Genomic DNA, 21,641 nt, shown 5'->3' with positions numbered 1-21,641 from the left:
TGGGCTAACTGGTACCCTCTTCTGGAGCCAGGAGGAGAGGGAACCGAACAGAGCTGGGGTGTGTTAAGTTGGAAGGAGGGAAGAAATGATGTTAGAAAGACAACCTAAGTGCACTCAGAGAATATACACGCTGTGGAAACTTCTACACTGTTAAAAACAAGCATCTGGGCCTGGGTGTGGTGGCACACCCCTTTAATCCCAGCACTTGGAAGGCAGGGGCAGGCGGATCTCTATGAGTTCAAGGCCAGCCTGGTCTTTAAATTGAGTTCCAGGACAGCTAGGGCTCTGACACAGAGAGACCCTGTCTTGGGAGGGGAGTGGGGAGAGAAGGCATCTGTGTGTGGTGACATGGGGAAAATCTCTAATATGCATTAATTTTTGAAGGATAATAGTAGACAACATATTGTTTGGTAAAAATGGATAAATTGGCTGGGTGGCGGCGGCGGCGGCAGCGGCGGCGGCGGGCGGCGGCGGCGGCGGCGGCGGCGCACGCCTTTAATCCCAGCACTTGGGAAGCAGAGCCAGGCGGATCTCTGTGAGTTCGAGGCCAGCCTGGACTACCAAGTGAGTTCCAGGAAAGGCGCAAAGCTACACAGAGAAACCCTGTCTCAAAAAAAAAAAAATGGATAAATTGATGACACTTTGTATATATAGCAAATTGCTGGGATAATACTAAGGAGTGAGAATAAAGTGGGCTATAAATAGGAAAGTGGTGACAGAAATTTTGGGTCAAGAACACATGTGAGGACTTGTTTTTTGTCTTTGGTGATGTCAGGATTGAGCGCAGGCCCTCACACATACTAAGCATGCTCTCTCCTACTGTGCTGCAGCTCCTAAGAGGCATTCTGAGTAGGAAAACAAAGGGTTTTCTTGGTGGCTGAGGAAGGCAGCAGAGTGATCTGAGATACCCAGGTCTGAATTCCTAGAAACGTAAAAGGGATATGTAAAGATCTTGATTTGGGGAAATGATGGTGAATAATGCGTTGGAGTCAGATATGATCATCCTGGAGCCAATGCCTGAAGATACCAAGAGGGAATAGCATTATGTACCAAGCCCTGTATGTGGGACTTGAGCAGAGAAGGGACTGAAAAAGTGTCCTCACCCACAGGACATGACCAGCCAGCTAGGAGTAACTGGACCTCATGCAAGGCCAGCAGCCTTGGAACAGGAGTACACACCAGCACAGAAGCAGGAAGCTGGAAAGGCAGGAGTGGAAACAAGGATATTAACTTCACATCTCCATACTCGGGCCTTACGTCCACATCTGTATAATGTAAGGTTCATGTGCATGTCCTGCCTTGACTGTAAGGAGTTCAGAGACCAGGCTTTTTGCACAGAGGTGGGAAGTCAGCTGCACACACAGCTCAGAGGGATCTCTGTGCAGGGTCCATCCATGCTTCCATGACAGGAATCCAGGACAGTAGCCTCGAGGGTGCTTTTGCTTACTTACCTTGGACGACAACTTGCATATTGTGCTACTATAGTTCTGAGTAAGCGTGAGTGAGGATGGTCTGGGGGGTTCTTAGGGGCACAGCCACAAGCATAAGTCAGTGACTGGGTCCCCAGCCACCTCCACCAGCTGAGACAGGAAGAGTCATTTGACATCTCTTCAAAATCACTTGAATGATAACAGCCAGCAACCTCCTGCCTCAGCATAATGGTGGAGCTGCTGGAATGACCGATGGAATGGAGGAAGTAAGCCCTGCCATCTCCGGAGTGGCTGAGGTACTGTTGGCTTGGGCGGCTGCCATGAGCCCTCACTGTCTCCGCCAAGCCGTCTCAATCTCCTGTGAATGAGAGCTCTCTGAGTTGTTCACTCTGGGGACAAGACCTGAGGCTCCCCCTCAACCTCTTCCTAAGCTCTCCTTGTTCAGGAGTGACCCTGGCTCTTGGACTGCCAACTGCAGGCTCCGCCTTTTTCCTTGACCTCTGTCTCCCCAGTCACAGGCTTACCGTGCAGTGGACTGTGGGAAGGGTAGCATTATATACATCTTGTCACCTGACTCTTGCTTTATGGACACAAACTTCAGCACCTCGTTTTCCAAGAGTTCTGACTCCCTGTAATATACTCAACCAAGTTGCCAGTGTGTTATCAAGGAAAAAGAATGCGCTACACAAAGGCCAAACTGGATATCAGCTCAGTCTGTGCTATGTAACCCAAGACGACAGGATCACTGCTTAACCTTGGAGGGGCCTTGCATTCCCCCACCTGCGGCAGAGAGGCGTAACACCTGCCACCATGCTGGCGGAGATTACAAGAGACCGTAGGACCACCCGAGGTGGTGACTGGCATTCAGTAGGTACTTCATAAAAAGCTCTCTGTTGCCTGGTAAGCTTTTAGGAGATCCTTTCAAGGCTAAAGTTTAGATGTTCCTATGATTTTCTTGACTCCAGTGTCCCATCTTAATAATAAAAGCCTTAACGGTATGAAAAGAGATGAGTGATGGGCCAGGCAGTGCCCGGGACTGCAGTGTCCAGGGTTACAGTGTCCGGGGCTGCAGTAATCCCAGACTGCAGTATCCCTGTTCCTTCCTCACCATGGAGAAGGGTCGGGATGACTCTGGGACAGGAACTCCTGAGTTTAATGGAGTGGACAGAATCTGGTGCTGCATTTTCTACAGGTAGACATTTCCCACTTGCTGAGGTGAATAGCTCCTGGTAACAAGGAGAGCCATGTCAAGTAAACAGCTTCCGGGACCCAGGCGGAGCCATTCTGATGATAGAAGGCAATTGCCTGCAGATTGATTACGGTGACTGCCGCTCCATTTTCCACTTCCATTCAGTCAGCCTTTGCTGAAGCGGTGTTCAGCAGGATGTAGACAGCCGGCAGCGTGTAGAGGAGGAAAAGGGGACATTTTAAATGCAAGCAAGGCTTTGAGGGCAGGGGAAGCTATGCGGTTTTGTTACTGCCCTGAGTCCTGGGGTGAGTGTGCTCCCCTGTGGCTGGTTTCTTCGAAGTATATTTCAGAAACATTGCTAGAGTAGGGTCGTCCTGGTTTGTTTTGTTTTTCAGCTTTACAGGAGCATGTTTTGTGTATAAATAGGGTTCCCTCATTTCCAGTGTAGAACTCAACTGTGTGATCACTGGCATAAACCAGTTTTAGGACATTTTTGCTAGCTGTCTGAGATTCTCTGCTACCATCAACTTGTTCGCCCTCCTCCTGTCCCCTGCCTCGGCAACTACCAATCAGCTGTCTCTAACTAGTTGAACACGTTTTTAATGAGCTTATTAATTGTCGACTGGAGAACTGTGTGTTCAAACCTTTGATAATCAGGTAGTTGCACTGCTGTTGAGTCAGGGTGTCCTTTCTGCATGGTTTGACAACATTTGCAACCCATTCTATGGATTGTGTTTTCACTTTTTCTTTTTCTTTTCTTTCTTTCTTTTTTTTTTAAAGACAGGGTCTCTTTCATAGCCATGGCTGTCTTAGAACTCACTCTGTAGACCAGACTGGCCTGAACTCACAGAGATCTGCCTGCCTCTGCTCCAGAGTGCTGGGACTAAAGGCATGTGTCCCTCCACCCAGCTTGTCTCTTCACTTTCTTGATAGAGTTCTTTGATGTAGAAAACAGTTTAATGTTTTTGAAGTCCAATTTATTAGTCCTTTTTTTTGTCACTGTTGCCTTGAGCGTTTGTGGGAAAAGCATTGCTGTTTTGCTTACAAAAACAAAAACAGAGAAGCCCAGTGCAGTGGTACACACTTCAGTCCTAGTACAGGGAGGCAGAGGCAGGCAAATCTCTGTGAGTTCAGGCCAGCCTGATCTACGTAGTGAGTTCCAGGACAGCCAAGGCTATGTAGTGAGTGAGACTCTAAATAAATAATACCAAAGAAAAATAGTCTATTTATGAAAATCAGGAACACAAAATCCCCTGATGCCATCACGGGAACTGTAATCGTTTCTCTATAATGAGCTTCTCTAATATTCAGTTGTTTCCATCACATTCTTGGTACAGATTAAATGTCAGTTGGTGCCGGCGACTGTTGGTGAGACGCGGCTAACATGTCAGACAGACTAAGATTCAAGCACTTGCTGGTCCCAGAGCTGTGGTGTCCCGAGTGAGCTGAGAGGCATATTTATTAGAAAAATCTTTTCAGTTCCAAGTGACAGAAAAGCAATTCAAAACAGCTTAGATAGAAAGGGGAAATTACTGGTTCGCGTGGCCAAAATGCTGAGGCGAAAAGGGGTGGTTTTAACTAGAGCCAGAGGCTGTCTCTCAATTACCGGGGTCTCTTCTTTCCTCTTTGTTTTCCTGTCTCCACTGTGACCTGAATGTTCATTCCCACCCCCACTTCATATGCTGAAATCCCAGCCCTCACCGTAATGGGAGGTGGTGCCTTTAAGAGGTGTTTAGCCGCAGTCCTGATGATAGTAATTTGTTTCCTATAAAAGAGGCTCTCGCAGTACCCTGGCCTTTCATGTGAAGTTATCAGGAAAAGATGACCACCTATGAACCAGGAAGCAGTCTCTCATTAGACTGTTGGTCTGTTGCACCGGATTTAAGACTTCTCAACCCTTGACAATAGAAATAGAGTCTTGTGCACTGTGTTTCTGAACCGCCCAGTTTTATAACAGTGTGGACAGTGGAAACTACTCCCTGACTCTCGTTCCCTGAGTATCTTGGCTTTGTTTTGGACTTCCCTTTACCTATTGGCCCATCCTGCGCATTTGTGTAACTTCCTTTGTGTGCGGGAAGGTCTGGGCGGGGTAGGCCATGAGGTGTTGTTATAAGAACTTATCTTACTGTGTTGTCCAAGTGCCAGTGAATGCTGATGAGTAGGTCTCTTTGGGTCGAGTGCCCATCTCTGAATCAGTCTCCATGGCCAGGAAAATGGACTACTCATTAACATGGGGGTTGCTGTGTGTAGTGAATCCACATGGACATACAGAACATGCTTAAACACTGTGAGCACGTAACTGATCATGTGCCTGGTTTCCTTTGGCAGCATCATACTCCGTTAAATATGCTAGAATGTTTCTCATTGGATTGAGAATTTTCATTATAAATGAAAACATTATACTCTTATAAGATAAAGACTTTTTGACCGTGCAAATTTCTAATAGAAAAAAAATTTTTTGATAGACATCTTGACATTGGGAGATGAAGTTTATGTGTGGCACACAATGGGACAAGAACAGCACACAAGCCAGGCAGTGGTGGCACACACCTTTAATCCCAGCTCTCAGGAGGCAGAGCCAGGCGGATCTCTGTGAGTTTGAGGCCAGCCTCGTCTACAGAGCGAGATCCAGGACAGGCACCAAAATGACACAGAGAAATCCTGTCTGGAAAAAAAAAAAAACAGCACACAAAAAATAATAAAGAGTGTCATGACTAATCTTTCAGAAAAACAGCAAAGATACAAAATGGTCATGAATGTGGCCTTTAGAAGGAACCTCAGGCTAGTGTACTGTCACATGTCACTTGGGAGACAGAGACAGGCAGATTTCCATAGGTTTGAGGCCAGCCTGGGCTTACACAATGCGATCACTCAGAGAGAGATAGAAGGGGGACTTGATCCTGGCTACAGTGCCTGTGGGATCCATCCTGAGGCAGATGGCCATGCAATCTGACATTTCCTCTGCTTCTCTGCAAAGAGCAGGCACCGGTGTAGTCTTCAGACAGGGCAGGGACAGAGAGGGGTGCTGAGTTCCCAAACTGTGATTCCAGAAAGTCTCATTGGTATACACCAAACAGAAACTGAGATGAGCTGCAGGAAGTCCAGAAAGCTCTGACTGTCGGCATGAGGAGAAGTGTGCGTGTTCGGAAGTAACTGCCAGGTGTGTCTGTACTGGGACAGTGGTGGGAGACAGGCTGCAGGGAACAAAGAGCTAGGGACAGGTGTGTCTGAGTGACGACAAGAAGATACCAGGGGGTCCTGAGCCACAGGAATGGCAGCTGGAGGTTGTGCGGTGGTCTTTGGAAGGGAGAGATGAGAGGTGTGGCAGCCTTCTCGAAGGGAGAGGCGCTAGTTGCTGATTTGCAACAGAGGCTGTAGGATGGAGAAGGATGGTTCTTAGGAAGGTCCTTTGTGTCCTTGGAATCCAGCAGGTGAGAGAGCTGTATTAAACATGATAATAACATCACTGCACTTCCAAATGGTGTGGGGTTTGGAGCCATAGTCTTACTATTCCTGTGCGTGATAGACGCCTGAACATTCCTTTCTGTTATTTTCTCTGCAGGAACTTCCAGCTGATTGCAGATCCAGTTCCGTTTGAAAACTGTGGCTGATTAGTCCATTCTGTCCGACTTTCCGAGAGTCCCATGACCCACAGAAGTCCTCCCGCTTCCAGAACTTAGTCCCCATCTCCACAGATGACTTGCCACGAAGCTTAGGAAAGGAGAAACACTATCCTTAATTGGCTTTGAAGAGAGTCAGGGGAGGAGGCTGCTGCGATGTTGAGGTGCTGGACAAGGACCCTCCCCTGAGAATGCTCCTGCCATGGACTGCAGGGGCTACTTCCAGGAGTGCCGGGATGACCAGCTCTACTCCATGGACACCATCGTGCGGTGGAAGCTGCTTGCAGGGAGGAAGCGCAGGGTTAGGGTGGAGGCAGAACATCGCCTGAGGCTTCTCAACCCCCTGGTTCCAGAACGCTTTAGTGGCCATCTAGTTTTGCACCCCTATTTCTCAGTGACGGCACATCTGCCCGGTGAGTAAGGTGAAATAGTTGGAGCGCGCATTGGTCTGTTTTCTGTTGCTAGAACAAGAAAACTTGAGGCTGGGACAATTATAAAGAAATGAGGTTTTATAGCCCCTAGCTTTAGAGACTAAAAGCCCAAATAGCATGGCACCAACTCTGGTGGGACATGATGGCAGGTGGCATCATTGGCAGGGTTTTTGCAAGAGAGAAAGATCACATGGCAGGACACGAAGACTTGACAAGGAGGCAGTATTATCAGTCTACAACCCTCTCTTGGCATTAACCAGGGTGCTACTAGAACTATCCTGATCATACCGTGTCTTAATATCACCTCTCAGGTTTCCAAACAGAAACTCTCACAGGACAGACTCAGATCATAACAAACACCATGCCACAGCAAGAAAGGCAGACGCTGCCCCCTACAGGCACGGAGGAGTATTTGCTTCAAGAACTTGTGATGGGGTAAACAGCAGCCGCTCTAGGCTGGGCAGGCAGGCAACTTGCCAAGGTCCACAGATGTGTAGATTGGTGGGTGGGTTAAGGAACCCCAGGAATAGATGCCAAGCTTCCATTTTCAGAAAGTGGCCACATCCTACCTCATGGCTTCACGTCTTGATTTATGCAGACTATTAGATGCTGAAGACACACTCCCCTCCAGAGGTGATGTATCCGATTAGTTACACACCCACTCCATCCCATCACCCATTATTATATTCTTAGCATCATATATATTTAAACACATTTCCTGAAGTAGACTTAGGATGCTTTAATTTGATTCCCTTAATAAATCTCCATACCGTGGTGACAGCCAGATGGACTGTGAGCAGATTTAAAAAAAAAAAAAAGTCTCTCCTTTGAGTGAATTTATTATTGATGTATTTTCTTCTATGTTATCATAAAGCTAGTCCCTCACACCATTAATTTTATGCTTTTGTTTATAGTCCATGGGAAAGCCAGACTCCAGTGCGCTTTCCCTATCGTCTCACAGGCTGCATTGCTTTATTGTCCTTTGCAGGGAAGAAATGCTGCATTATATTAAACAGGAATTTACAACAGCCTTAAAGTGCCGCTGGCTGGAAGATCCCTTTAAGTGGGCAATGTTTGTGAAAGACTAATTTAGCTCCATGGCAGGACTCGAGTGTTCGTAGTTTCCATTGCCGGGTTTCCAACAGAAACTTTGCTTTGATTTGTGCTCCAACCTTGTTATTGGCTGTATTTAGACTGACCGTAAGCTTGTTCCCCAGCCTCACTCCTCCGCGATGTCTCCCTAGCTCCATGTCCATTTTTTATTCTCTATCTGCTTGGCCTTTTAAGTAATAACAAGAAGAGCCGTGAGAGTGACGGGAAGTGGTGGTCTAGCGGTCCCAAGGGGACCTCGGGTGAGGACTGGCTCTCTCACCCATGTGCGGTTGTGTGGCAGACTCTGGAAGCATCTCTCTGACTGACTTGAATCACCCAAAATCCAGCCTCTTCCTAATGCATTCTTGCTGGGACGTTTCCCCCTTTATCTCACTCTGGCTTCTGAGATATATAGCATACGGCTTCTCCTAAGATGAATGAACAGTGTTTATTGCTAAAAATACGATCGAGGTAGGGCTGAGGCTGCGGTTCAGTGGTAGACGATGTGCTTAGCGTGTGTGAAGTCCTGAGTCCAATCCCTAGCACTGAAAGGGTGGGGAGGGCTTAGAGAGATGGCTCAGAGGTTAAGAGCCTGGGTGCTCATCCAACGGACCTGGGTTCAATTCCCAGCACCCACATGGCAGCTCACAGCTGTCTGTAACTCCAGTTCCGAGAGATCTGGCTCCCTCTTCAGGCTTCTGTGGGCATTGCACACATGCAGGGTATAGATGTACATGTAGGCAAAACACCCATATACATAAAATTTTGTTGAATTTTTTTAAATAAAAAGAAATAAGGTGGAGCTGATTTCAAAGAGACAAAGAAATTGAAACACCCTTAAAATTTGAGTGTGGCTCGACCCAGTGTAGTAGTGTGTTCCTGTCGGCCCAGCTACTTGGGAGACACAGACAAAGGGTGGCTTGAGCCCAGGAGTTTGGGAATAGCCTGGGAAACAGTAAGATTCTACCTCAGAAAAGCATTCTTTGTGGGGATGGAGACTTGGCTCAGCATTTAGAAGCACCTGATGCTCTTCTAGAGGACCCAGGTTTGATTCCCAGCACCCAGGTGACAGCTCACAACTATCTACAACTCCAGTTATGGGGGCCCAGCACCCTTTTCTGGCCTCTGCAGGCACCAGATGTGTGCGTGATACATAGACATTGTGTAGGCAAAGCAACCATACATATGAAATAAATCTTTTTTAAATATATATTTTTTAATTTTTAATAAAATTTTGGTTAATGTCACTGACAGGTCAGTGTACATCGCACTTGAAACAAGCCCTTAAATCCTGGGCTATCAGCGTCGCCCACTGAGATATCTAGGTGACAATGACTGTGGACTAGACCATGGCCCAACACACTTAACGGTGGAGTTAGTCCCAGAAGAACTAAGTTTGACAAAAATTAAGGCCAGGCTCTTAAGACAGCTTTGGAAAGTGACCTGACTTGGTATTGCCATCAGAGAAGACCTAGCCAGGCTGGTAAAGATCCCTGAAGAAACAAATCTAGACTCTGGAATTGGTTTTTGGTTCATGTTTTCAGCACTGTGGTGAGACCAGCGTTTCCTATTCCCTGAGTGACAGAGGACGACAACAAAGTTCTGTGACACAGGCCGTAACCGTGGCCAGGAGTCACGCAGACATCAGTTTATTTGAGCTGAACTTATGAATAGTGACGTTGAGAGAGATGGATCAGTGGTTCAGAGCACTTGCTGCTCTTCCAGAGAAACTGAGTTTCGTTCCCAGCAACCACTTCAAGTCACTCGCCTGTAACTTCGGATGCCAAGGAACCCAAGGCCTGGCTTCTGTGGGTCCACACACAGACAGGATATATATATATATATAATTTGTTTGTGTGTGTGTGTGTATAAAATGTATACACACATGCACACAAACGTGAATAAAAGTAAATAAGTCTTTTTTCTAACCAAAGCGACTGTATTATAAATTAACTGGGAAATTGAAAACACATTCGCTTACTCACTTTAGAAAAAAAAACAATAAACCTATTTCATCTTCAAAAACTATTATTGGCAGGCCAGCAAGATAGCTCAGAGGTGATGAAAAGGATACACATAGTCAAACCTTCTGGTCATTTTCACATTTTAATTTTTGAGGGAAACCTAAGAGGGGAGGGATGAGACGCTGGAGGCAGCTACTTGCTCCTTGTGCTGTGTACATGTCCGATCGCTTCCTTGCCTGCTCAAGGCCATCTCCCACGTGGGACTTCTGAGGTTTGAAAGACCACACAGAGATCCTCCCAAAACTACCACCTTAGCAGCCATGTGTTGTTGTTTCCATCTTTAAAGGTAATCTAAGCAAGGAGACTGAAGAGATGGCTCAGCAGTTTAAAAGCACTTGTTGCTCTTGCAGAAGACCTGGGTTCAGGACCCAGCACCCAGGTGATGGTGCACAACTGTCTGTGACTCTAGTTGCAGCAGTTTCGATGCCATCTTCCAGCCTCCACATACGGGGCACATCCATACATGCAGCCAAACAATCATACACATAAATAAAAATAAAATATGTTTGTTAAGCAAAAGAAATCTCTGCAAGCCTGTGCTCCCAGCACTCAGGAGACTGAAGGCAGGAGGATGCTGAGTTCAAGGCCACAGCCACACTGTGATGGACTCCTATTCATCCTTCTGAAATACAATGATGTTGAAATACATATGTCTGCACCTTCCTATCTGGCTCCAAGCAAATCCCGTTCCCCCATCCCACTTCTAAGGACCATCATTTTTATTTTTATTTTATTTATATTTTATGTATGAGTGCTCTGCATGTATACCTACACACCAGAAGAGGGCATCAGATCTTATTATATTTGGTCATGAGCTACCATGTGGGTGCTGGGAATTGAACTCAGGACCTCTGGAAGAGCAGCCAGTGATCTTAACCCCTGAGCTATCTCTTCAGCCCGGGGCCATCATTTTATTCTAGCCTTCAAAGCCCCCTCTTCCTCCAGCCCAGAGCCTGGGGCTGACCTGTGAAGATGGTTCCGTCCTTCACATGATGGTCAGTGAAGAAATGGAAGTTCTCGGAGAACTCAGGAAAGTGAGCAAGGAGGAGGACTCCCAACGCCATTGCTGCCCAGTGCCCCAACTAGACTGTGCTGTTCTGCTAAATACACAGGGAGGGTAACTGGTTTCTGGACTCTCTCCCATGCTCTGTCCAGAGATTTGTTTTTTCAATCTTGTATTAAAGTCTTCTCAGATGACCTGTCTTAGAAGCCACTTGATTCTCCCAAGAGCTACCAGAAGTCTCATCTGAGTCTTAACCACAGACAAGGGCAGCAAGAGCTTCCGCGGCTGCCCGGTCTTGGTGAGACTGTGGATATGGAAGAAACACAATAAGCCACGGCACACTCAGCTCTGCCCATGCTTTCAAGCCGGGCCCCTCGTGTCTTTGATAGAGAATGCAATTGCACTATTGCGTTTTTACACTGACGGATCACACATCAAAAGAAGGCTTGAGCTGGCCGGCAGCCTTTAATCCTAGCACTCGGAGGCAGAAGCAGGTGGCTCTCTGTGAGTTCGAGGCCAGCCTGGGCTACAGAGTGAGATCCAGGACAGCCAGGGCTACACAGGAAACCTTGTCTCAAAAAACAAAAAAAGAAAGAAAGAAAGAAAGAAAGAAAGAAAGAAAGAAAGAAAGAAAGAAAGAAAGAAAGAAAGAAAGGAAGAAAGAAAAAGAAAGAAAGCTTGAACTGTCCTGCCATCAGTCAGTTTAACATATTATGTGACTCTCTTAGGTGAAATGTTACAGCCAATAGGAAAGGATTATAAAGTGTAGACCCATGAACAAATTTATGAATGCATGACCCGAGCTTCCTTCCAAACTCACTCCTTTCTCGAAAGCCTCATGCTGTTTGCCTTTTGACTTTCCCAGGTGAGAACCAGGTCAGCATCCCCTCCGACTTGGACATCCATATTACCGAGATAACCCGCTTGGATTGTCAGCCCCTCACACTGACGACGATGAGACAAATCTACGGTATGGAGACAAACAGATTCCCAGTGAGAATTAAAATAATGAGTGTGGTCCTGTCGGAGAACAAGGCGTTGACGAAGCCTCTGAAGTGTGGGCAGCTCTTAACCATCCTCAGGACTAAAGAAGTGAAAAAGTTCCTCGCCACGGAGATTTCTCAAGGACAGAAAGGAGGTGCTTTCTCATCCCCTACACCTATCAGGGTCTGGTACTCAGGAGGGTCGCTACTTTTGTGCTGTTTCTGATGTTGCTGCAGCCATGCAACATAGACAGCTCTGCTTCCGTCCACCAGGGACTACACCTCCTGCCTGGGGCCTTTGGCATCTTTCACAGCCAATGAGTGCTTCCTGGCTCTGAAGAAGAGCGTGGTGTCTGCGGAGATTGACAGAGAGCTGCACAGGGTGGAGTCCTCAAGTGTCTGAACATTGCCACCAAGCCCACATCAAACTACCCTTGTTCACAGAAGGAGACTTCTGGAGCTGTTCGATGATGCTGGACCAGGGACCCTGCGGGAGCTGTGCCAAGTCACAAAACTGCCATGCCATGTCAGAGTGGTCAGCCCAGATCTTTCCATGGCTAGAGACCCTCTGTATGGAACTGAGGAGCTGAGAATTGAAAATATCATCGTTGAACAGTGCCTCGTAGCCAAAGATGAAGCTTCCCTGAGGGACACGGATTCAGAAACATATACAGGGACTGGCCAGAAACCACGTTTGAAATCCCAATTGAGAGGTCAAGCTGTGAGTGCTGGTGGTAGAGGAACGTTCGTGGATAGCTGATGTCGGCAAAGAGAGATGCATGTCTCTCCAGAGCATCCAGGAGATCACTGAGGAAGAGTCTCTGGCCTTTAGCAATCGCTTGATTATTCCCTGCCCACCGCCACCCCTTCCAAAGCCCAGAAGTTTGTCTTAAAACAGAAAATGTGACTATCAGCCCTTGCTTCGTTTCCAGGATGCAGCATCCGCACACTCAGGAACGGAGTATTTGGGGTTGACTGGAACTGGAAAGCAGCCCAGATGTGGGGCTCAGAGGAAATCAGGGGTGTTACCACTCGGTGTTATTTCCATCTCTCTTGTTCATTTGCTGTAAGTTGGGTTAGCATTCTGTTACTGTGACAGAATACCCGAGATAATCAATTCACGAGGAGGAAAGAAGGTTCATGTGGGCTCACGGTTTCAGAAATCTTAGTCCGTGGTTACTTGGCCCCACTACCCTCGGCCTGTGGCAGGCAGCACACCACAGTGGGAATACGTAGTGATCGAAGCTGCCCATCTCATGACAGGTGGGAAGCAGAAAGGCTTCCTGCATGCCCCCAGTGACCTAACTCCCTTCATCAAGGACGATCCTCCTAACAGCTCTACCCTCTCCTAATAGCATCGAGAACTGGAGACTAAGCCTCTCACACATGAGCCTTTGTGGGACACCTACTCACACCATCGCAGCTGTCTGGGTGACAGGCTTCCCCCACCCACCCCCACCCCCGATGTGCAAGGTTCTGATATTGTGGTGTGGCCGCAGTCCTCTTCTTTCAGTTAAAGTGAGATTCTATTTATTCGCAGAAACACGTGTTTGTCGCCAAACACGACTCTCCTTATGGCCCCAGGTTTAGAATCACTTCCTGACAGTGCCTTCTCGGTGACAGTGCCTGGCATGTAGGATGCACGCCAACAAAACTGTTGGATGGATAATTGAGCACACGCACACTTGGTTTGTTAACACTGACGTCAGCACTAAGTCTGCCTCCTTGCCCCTCTGTGAGGAAGGTGCCACCCCACCCCCCGCCACCCTCTCCAGCCAGTTACACAAAGCAAACACTTGGAAAACTTTCTTTTACCCATCCAACTAATCAGTCACCTTATCCTACCAATTTATACAATTCCTACCAATCTCCTACCTTTCACCTTGGCCCGGTCCCATCTCAGATCTGTAGATGTAACCAACCATCATATTAAGTAAGAAACACAGAACCAATGCAAAGAAGAAAGCCAAGAGGTCAGAGCTAAGAGCTAAAACCTTACCCTTCCTCCTGCAGTGGTCCTACCTCTCCAAACAAGAGCTAATTCCTGTGTGTCTATCTTTTTTATAGTGTTTCTGTTCTGCCTTCTCATTGGTTGTAAACCCAACCACATGACCACCTCATCATGGCCTGTCTGTATAGACCTCCAGGTTTTCTATGGTTGGTATTGAGATTAAAGGCATGTGTATCCAATACTGGCTGTATCCCTGAACACACAGAGACTTACCTAGCTCCGCCTACCAAGTGCTGGGATTACAAGTGTATGCCACCACTGCCCTGCTTTCCTATGGCTTGCTAATAGCTCTGACCCCTAGGCAACTTTATTTATTAACATACAAATAACATTTGAATACAAATAAAATATCACCATACAGACCCCTGTCTAGACCTATGCGTTATTGTCATTCACTGTCATCATTCTATCAAGTCATCAAGTCCCACCCCCTTCCTGTCAGCTCTCTGTTCTAATCAGAGAGGGACCTTAAGAGCAAAAGGTGAAGCAATGAAGCCTTCAAGGCTCTTGGAGTATTTCTATTGCCTTAGGATGAAGCCCAGCTATCTAGAACACTTCCTAGGGATGTTCATCCACCATCCTCTAGCCTGCAACTTCACCTCTCACCTCTACCCACAGCCTGCTTCTCTGTCACTCTAAGCTCCAGACGAGACCATCTCTGGATGTCTCCCATATGGCTCTGAACCGAAGGTCACACTGTGGTCTTGCCTTCTCTCCTCTACTTTCTTAGGCATAACTTCTACCTATCAACTCATGCTAGACGTTGATTCTCTCCAAGCGAGCCCTGTGAGCTCTAAGACCAGCTTAGCCTCTACTCTGCCTGCTTCGGTATCCTCAGAGCTCAGCAGATAAGGACACACAGTACTGCCATTAGGTAGCCAATGGTCACACCCTCTGCAGCAACAGCTCTTGCCCTCTCTGGAGCTTAGTATCCACCCTGCAAACTGGATGATATGGACTCCTGTTTACTCATCATTATAGAACTGAAGGGGAGAATCTGAGAGTGCACAGCACACACCTGTAGCTTAAGTGGCAATCACGAGACAGGTACTCAATGAGTGTGTCTCCATTGCTTCTCTGTGGAGGTTGAAATGAGGAATGTCCTCCATAGGCTAGGTATCTGAATACATGGCCTGTAGCTTGTGGCACTGTTGGGAGATGTAATGGAACCTTTAGAAAGTGCCAGAGGAAGTGACATCACTGGGGCAGACTCTGAGAGTGTCTTGTCTGCTTCCAGTCTGCTTGCTCTGTTTCATGCCTGCGGTATAAAATGTGATCTCTGAGCTTCTTGCTCCTGCCTACCACTCACTGGAATGCTTCCTCGACATAATGGACTCTTAATCCCTCTGGAACCACAAACCAAAATAAACTCCTCCATAAATTGCTTTTGGTCGTGGCATCTTATCACAACAGAAAAGTAACTGATACACACATACACACACACCTTATTCAGGACACAATGTCAGTGACTCCAAGAGGACAACTTCCTTCACTGAGGCATCTTAATGGAAGTGGGATGAGAGTCAAGAGCTCGGAAGTTTGATGGATATGGTGGGTCTGGGGATACGGATCCAGGTGCTGTGCTATGTGATTGCCAGAGCTGACCTGCTCTAAGTATCCATGTTCTGTTCCTCTAGGCAGAAAGGGGAGCAGAAAACCCAACTTGCCAGTCTGGTGAGAGATCGAAGAACAGAGTAGGAATCTGGAAGGGCTTCGGAGACAAGTAGCATTCTTGGAAGACGATCCTGGGATGTAGGTGAATAAGCCAGGGAAGGGAGAGAAATAATATAAGGCATCTAATGAGTAGACCCTGCTGTGGGCCATGAGGCCCAGCTCTCCAGGGACCTCTGGAAAGCCACTTAGGTTAGGATCAGCAAACTGCAGCGGGTAAACCAAGGCCATCGGGTTCCTATGACCCGTAGGTAAGACTGGTCATTATGATTTTAAAATGGTTGGAAGATAATCCAGGGAAGAAAAGTATGCTGTGACATGAAAAAGTTACTGAAATTTTTTCTAATTCATTTATTTATTATGTATACAGTGTTCTGCTTGCATGTATGTCTGCAGGCCAGAAGAGGGAGCCAGATCTCATTACGGATGGTTGTGAGCCACCATGTGGTTGCTGGTAGTTGAACTCAGGACCTCTGGAAGAGCAGTCAGTGCTCTCAACCTCTGAGTCACCTCTCCAGTCCGAAATTCTTGTTTTAATCGATACAGATAAAAATTTTATTGGTAGCAGAGCCACGCCCATCTATTTGTGTATGTCTATGCTATGGCTGCTTATACCTTATAATGTAGAGCTGAACAGTTGCCATGTGATGGAGACTTAGTCTACCAAGTCTAACATGTTTACCATATGGCCTTTTAAAGGAAAAACCTGCCAACTCTGGTTTGGCCCATGCTTCAGTGCTGTGCCAAGCAGAGAGCAAGAACCTCTCTATATTTCTCAAAGAACAGGAAATCCAGGGATTTTAATTTGTCTCTCCATCAGTCAAGCATGCTCTTGAAATCTCTACGGCAGAGTCACTGGTTCTTATAGTAAGAAGCTGATTGCACATTTAGATATGGGTGCCAAAGTGAGCCAGGCAGGGCACAGACAGCTCCTGCTGCAGGGGAACTCCTCCAAGCATGCTCATTTTGAATAGACATCAATCAACACCTGGAAAAAATAGCATCATGTGAATACATGCAAAGGAGCAATTATGAAAACTAGCTTGTCTATAATGAGACTGTCCTGTTATGCAGCATCTTCTTGGGGCAGTGGGGGGAGGAGAGTAGTGCCAGGCCCTGTCTAGTGAGTGTGCTGTGCCATCACATGCAGGTGGACCAGATGAGGTGCAGGGACCGTGCCAGGAGCAGACTCACAGAGGCAAGCTCCGTGCAAGCAAGAAAGGGTGTGACGAAGACAAAGCTGTAGAGACCAGGCTCTGGGGAGCCAGCTGTGCATAGAACAAATATCTAATGTCCAAAACATTGAGGAAAGAGCAAGAAGAAAAACTAGAATTAGAATTCGCCAGTCTGAGAAACCTCGTAATAATAGGATATCCAGATTTATGGCTGAAACTACAAGTAGCATGGTCTCTTATCTTCACTCACGCATGAGAATAGGAGGAGGTCTCCCTTCTAGCAATGGAGGTAAAAGCAAACTTGGTCTCCTGTTTCTTGCCCTCCCACATCGTATTCACATAGCTCCTTTATGTCATCTTGACTCACTGTGGGGGTTGAGAGAGGAGAATTCCATTCAACCAGAAAATCTAACAGGACCATCAAAATGAATGAAGGAGGGAGATGGAAAGTCCAAGAAGATAAAATAGAAATGCCTAATAAATGCATTAAACGATGCTCATCTCAGCCGGAAGTGGCCTTGTCCCTGGATTTTCAGCTGGGGAGTCAGAGATCAGAGCCCAGCGTTTGTGTTTGTCAAAGAGAAGTTTCCTGGAGGTCCAGGAGGGCAGGATCCGGTGTTCCTTCTTATCCCCACAGAGAGGGAAGGAGGCTCTTTGAAGAGGGCAATGATCTTGACTCAGGGGATGGATCAGTCCGTGAAGTGCTTGCAAACTGAGTGCAAGCCCCAGAAGCTGTAAGTGACGGTTAGGAATTTTTGTTTCTGTTTTTTGTGTCTATTGAGTGTTTTGCCTGCATGTATGTATGTATGTGCTTCACATGTGTACCTGGTGCCCAAGAAGGTCAGAAGCATGTGTCACATCCCCTGTAACTAGAGTTACAGATGATTGTGAACAGCCGAGTGAGTCCTTGAACCCCAGTCCACTGGAAGAACTCAAGTACTCTGAACCACTGAGCCAATTCTCCAGCCCTCTGGTGACTAGTGGTATTTTGGCAGGGGGAGGGGGACTGTTGTGTTTTGTTTGGTTGGTTGGTTGGTTTGATTTGGGTTTTTTGGGGTTTTTTGTTTTGTTTTGTTTTGTTTTGTTGTGGTTTTTTTGGTTGGTTGGTTGGTTGGTTGGTTGGTTGGTTGGTTGGTTGGTTTGGGGTTTAGGGTTTTTGTTGTTGTTGTTGTTGTTTGTCTTTTTTGAGACAGAGTTTCTCTGTGTAGCCCTGGCTGGCTGTCCTGGAACTTGCTTTGTAGACCAGGCTGGCCTCGAATTCACAGATCCACCTGTCTCTTCCTCCTGAGTCACTTCAAATTAAAGGGAGAAAAAGCCCCTTTTGGGGGTTTTTTAGTTAATTCCAGATGCAGTCAAGTTGACAACCAAGAATAGCCATCACACACACACACACACACACACACACACACACACACATTTTTTTAATGAAAGAAGGGCTATAATTTCAGTTGCCATTTTTTAATTTCAAAGAAGATCCTGAATTGTTTTCTCATTAGAGACCATGTATGCTGAATTAAGAATAAGACATGCTTAATGGATTAGGGAGGTATGAGATATGAGGTAGCATGGGTAATGTTACACCCAGTGTTCTATCCAAAGCACACATGCCAACTGAGTGCAAAAGCAAACACTCTTAATCCCAGCACTTTGGAGGCTAAGGCAGGAGGATGTCAAGGTCTGAATTACATAGTGGAACTGTCTCAAAACAAAATGAAACAAAAAAGCAGTATGCTTTTAAAAGTCTGGAATGTGACATATGAGCAGTCAAAGAAACATCTGGTATTTGAAATCACAAGAGATGGCCCTGGGCCTATTCTCTTCTCTGTGTAGGTTCAGGCCAGACAACTGAGGCAATGTGGCTGGGTAGTCTTCTTGGAAGTCTCCAAGAAGACCTTGAGTACCAAGTGACCCCTGTGGAAGTGTGTAAAATAACCTGCTCCTCCAAAACTCCACTTCCTTCTGATGCTGGGACTTAAAAAGGTACAATAGCAGATCTGTTCTCTTCCATCACATTTGTCTTGTTTTTATTCTTTGAGACAGAGTCTCACTGTGTAGACCAAGCTGACCTGAGACTCACTGCATAACCCAGACTGGTCTTCAACTGGCAATCCTCCTACCTTAGACTTCTGAGTGATGGGACTGTAGACATGCACAATCATTCCTGGCTCTTCCATCTCATTTTTTCAAAGTAGGCTCTGACTCTGGACCTTTCTGTAACTCATGAACACAGCAGAGCTTGCATGTGTGGGTGGCTTTTACTGTATCTGTCGGAACCTCACAGTGCTGTAGATCTGACAGGCAACTTGGAAGACAGTCTTCTCTTTCCTACATGCTTGGAGTCTTGTGTGCACAGTCCAATTATCCATCATGCCTTTGACTTATAACAGTCTTTTGCATACAACACAGAAGAGACCAATTCAATTGTGTTTGCAGGATGGTGCCGGAAGCTATGGGCTGGCTTTATAAGTCCCAAATACTTAGACTGGGGCATGTGACTCTTTTCAATAGTATTTGAGCTGACTAGCTTTACAGAAAGCCCAGAAATGTTTGCTTTTTTTTAATTAGTACATTTTTTTAGGTGATAAGAGTAAAACATACTAAAAACATCTGTTATACAAGACGTATCCTAAAACAAAATGGAAAGATGTGTGCCAAATTTGGGGAAATATTTCTAACGGTTATGACAAACTAATGGAAAAAGTGAGAATATAATATTAGTTGCCTTCTGGGCAACTAGAAAAAAGACAAGAGATTTAATGGGGGAAAAAATAATCGGGAGGTAAAAAGGAAATCGGAGGGAGTGAAAGAGAAATGCTCAATAAGAAGCAATGTTAAGCTTCACTGTAAACGGTATAAATGAAAGCATTAGAAAATGAAGTCTTTTCATGCCTTGTAGTGGCAACATTTTAGAATTTTGCCAGAATTTCCTCAAAATGAGCCTCTGATTGGTCTGCATCATAGAAGAAAGGAGTCAAGTGGCCAGGCTTCCCGACCTCAGAACAGCATCCAACTAAAGGACAGGAAGGTGGTGTGGGTTCTGGGTGTCTGTCCACTGGAATTAGGAAGATAAAGACTGGTTGGGGATAGTGGCGGCGCACGCCTTTAATCCCAGCACTCGGGAGGCAGAGGCAGGCAGATCTCTGAGTTCCAGGACAGCCTGGTCTACAGAGTGAGTTCCAGGACAGCCATGGCTACATGGTGAGACCCTGTCTGTAAACGAATTGTTAAATTGTCTTATAAATGAAATACATGAGGCCAGGTATTGGGATAAATTCTGAAAGATCAGAGAGACAGAAAAAGCTACAGATAACCTCACCTCGCCAACTTCTCAGCCAACCCTGTTTCCTCAAACTGGAAGCCTCTGAGTCTTCATCCAGAGTGGATCTTAGCTAATCTGCTGCTAAAATGCCTAAAAGCTAAAAAGCTTCTAGTTCCTGATCATCACACCTTGTATACCTTTCTGCTTCCTGCCATTACTTCCTGGCATTAAAGATGTGTGTCTTTCCCAAGGAAGACATGAGATCTCAAGTGCTAGGATTAAAGGTGTGTGTCACCATGCCTGGCTGTTTCCAGTGTGACCTTGAACTCACAGAGATCTGGATGAATCTCTGCTTCCAGAATGCTAGGATTAAAGGCATGTTCTGGGCTTGAGAGATGGCTCAGAGGTTGAGAGCACTGACTGCTCTTCCAGAGGTCCTGAGTTCAATTCCCAGCAACTACATGGTGGCTCACAACCATCTGTAATGAGATCTGGTGCCCTCTTCTGGCCTGCAGGCATACATGCTGTATACATAATAAATAAATCTTTAAATAAAGGCATGTGCTACCACTGCCTAACCTTCATGTTTAATATAGTGGCTGTTCTGTTCTCTGACTCCCAGATAAGTTTATTGGGGTACACAATATATCAACCACACCTGTCTCAGAAAAAAAAAGAGGAAGATGAAGCCTGTGAAAGGTCAGCTGTCTTTGAGAAAACATTCTGAAGAGTCCTTTATGTTTCCTTTTTGAAAAGACTTTAAATTTTACTGGACAATGTGTAGAGAATGAGAGACTTTGGAGCATGCAGTCTTAAATGAAATGTCATCAGACCCCTTCCCTCAAGGCTCAGGGATCTATCTGTTCAGAAGAGGAGGTGGAGAGATTGAGAGAGCCAGTCGTGATGGGTGACTCTAAGAAAACCGTGTCTTCCAGACACAAGAGGACTGATGCCCAAGCAAGCTCACAGAGCCTGTAGCAGCACACGTAAGATCTGCACAGGTTCAAACCAAATGGGGTCCCGGCGCTGAGAGGGGGAAGTGGACATGAGGTCCTACCCCTAACCAAGAAGCTATCTGCAATTGATACCCACTGGCAAGGGGGAAAATCCATTTTCTCCAGTGAGTTATATCAATTACACTCCAGGGCAGGCCTCACGCCCAGGGGTAAGTGGTTAAGACATTCCAAACTCTCTGGTGTTGGTTTGTTTGTTTGTTTTTGTTTTTGTGGACTAATTGTTTGAGAGGGTGCTAATTTTTATCTTATTGGTTTTTTGCTTGTTTAGGTTCATGTTTTGCGGTTTGTTTGCTTGTTTCAAAGAAGGAGAGAACATAAACTTGGGTGAGTCGTGAAGTGGGGAGGGCCTTAGTGACTTTTCTGTCACTGTGAAGAGGCATCATAACCAAGCGACTTCCAGAAGGAAGCATTTAATAAAGGTTTTGCTTACAGTTTCAGAGGGTGAGTGAGCCCACGCCAACCACGGCAGGGAGCATGGCAGCACGTAGGCAGACACGGCCCTGGAGCAGTAGCTGAGAGCTCACATCTGATCCACAAGCATGAGGCAGAAGGAGAGCAAATTAACTGGGAATAGTGCAAGTCCTTTGAGACCTCAAACGCCCCCCCCCAAAAAAAGTGACATACCTCATCCAACAAGGCCACCACACCTCCTAATCCTTTCCAAAAAGTTCCATTAATGGGGACCAAGCACTCAAATATATGAGCCTGTGGGAGGCATTCCCACTCAGAGCACCACA

The sequence above is a fragment of the Peromyscus leucopus genome, unplaced genomic scaffold (genome assembly GCF_004664715.2).
Source record: "Peromyscus leucopus breed LL Stock unplaced genomic scaffold, UCI_PerLeu_2.1 scaffold_629, whole genome shotgun sequence".
Lineage (NCBI taxonomy): Eukaryota > Metazoa > Chordata > Mammalia > Rodentia > Cricetidae > Peromyscus > Peromyscus leucopus.
Note: the sequence above shows the minus strand (reverse complement) of the source record.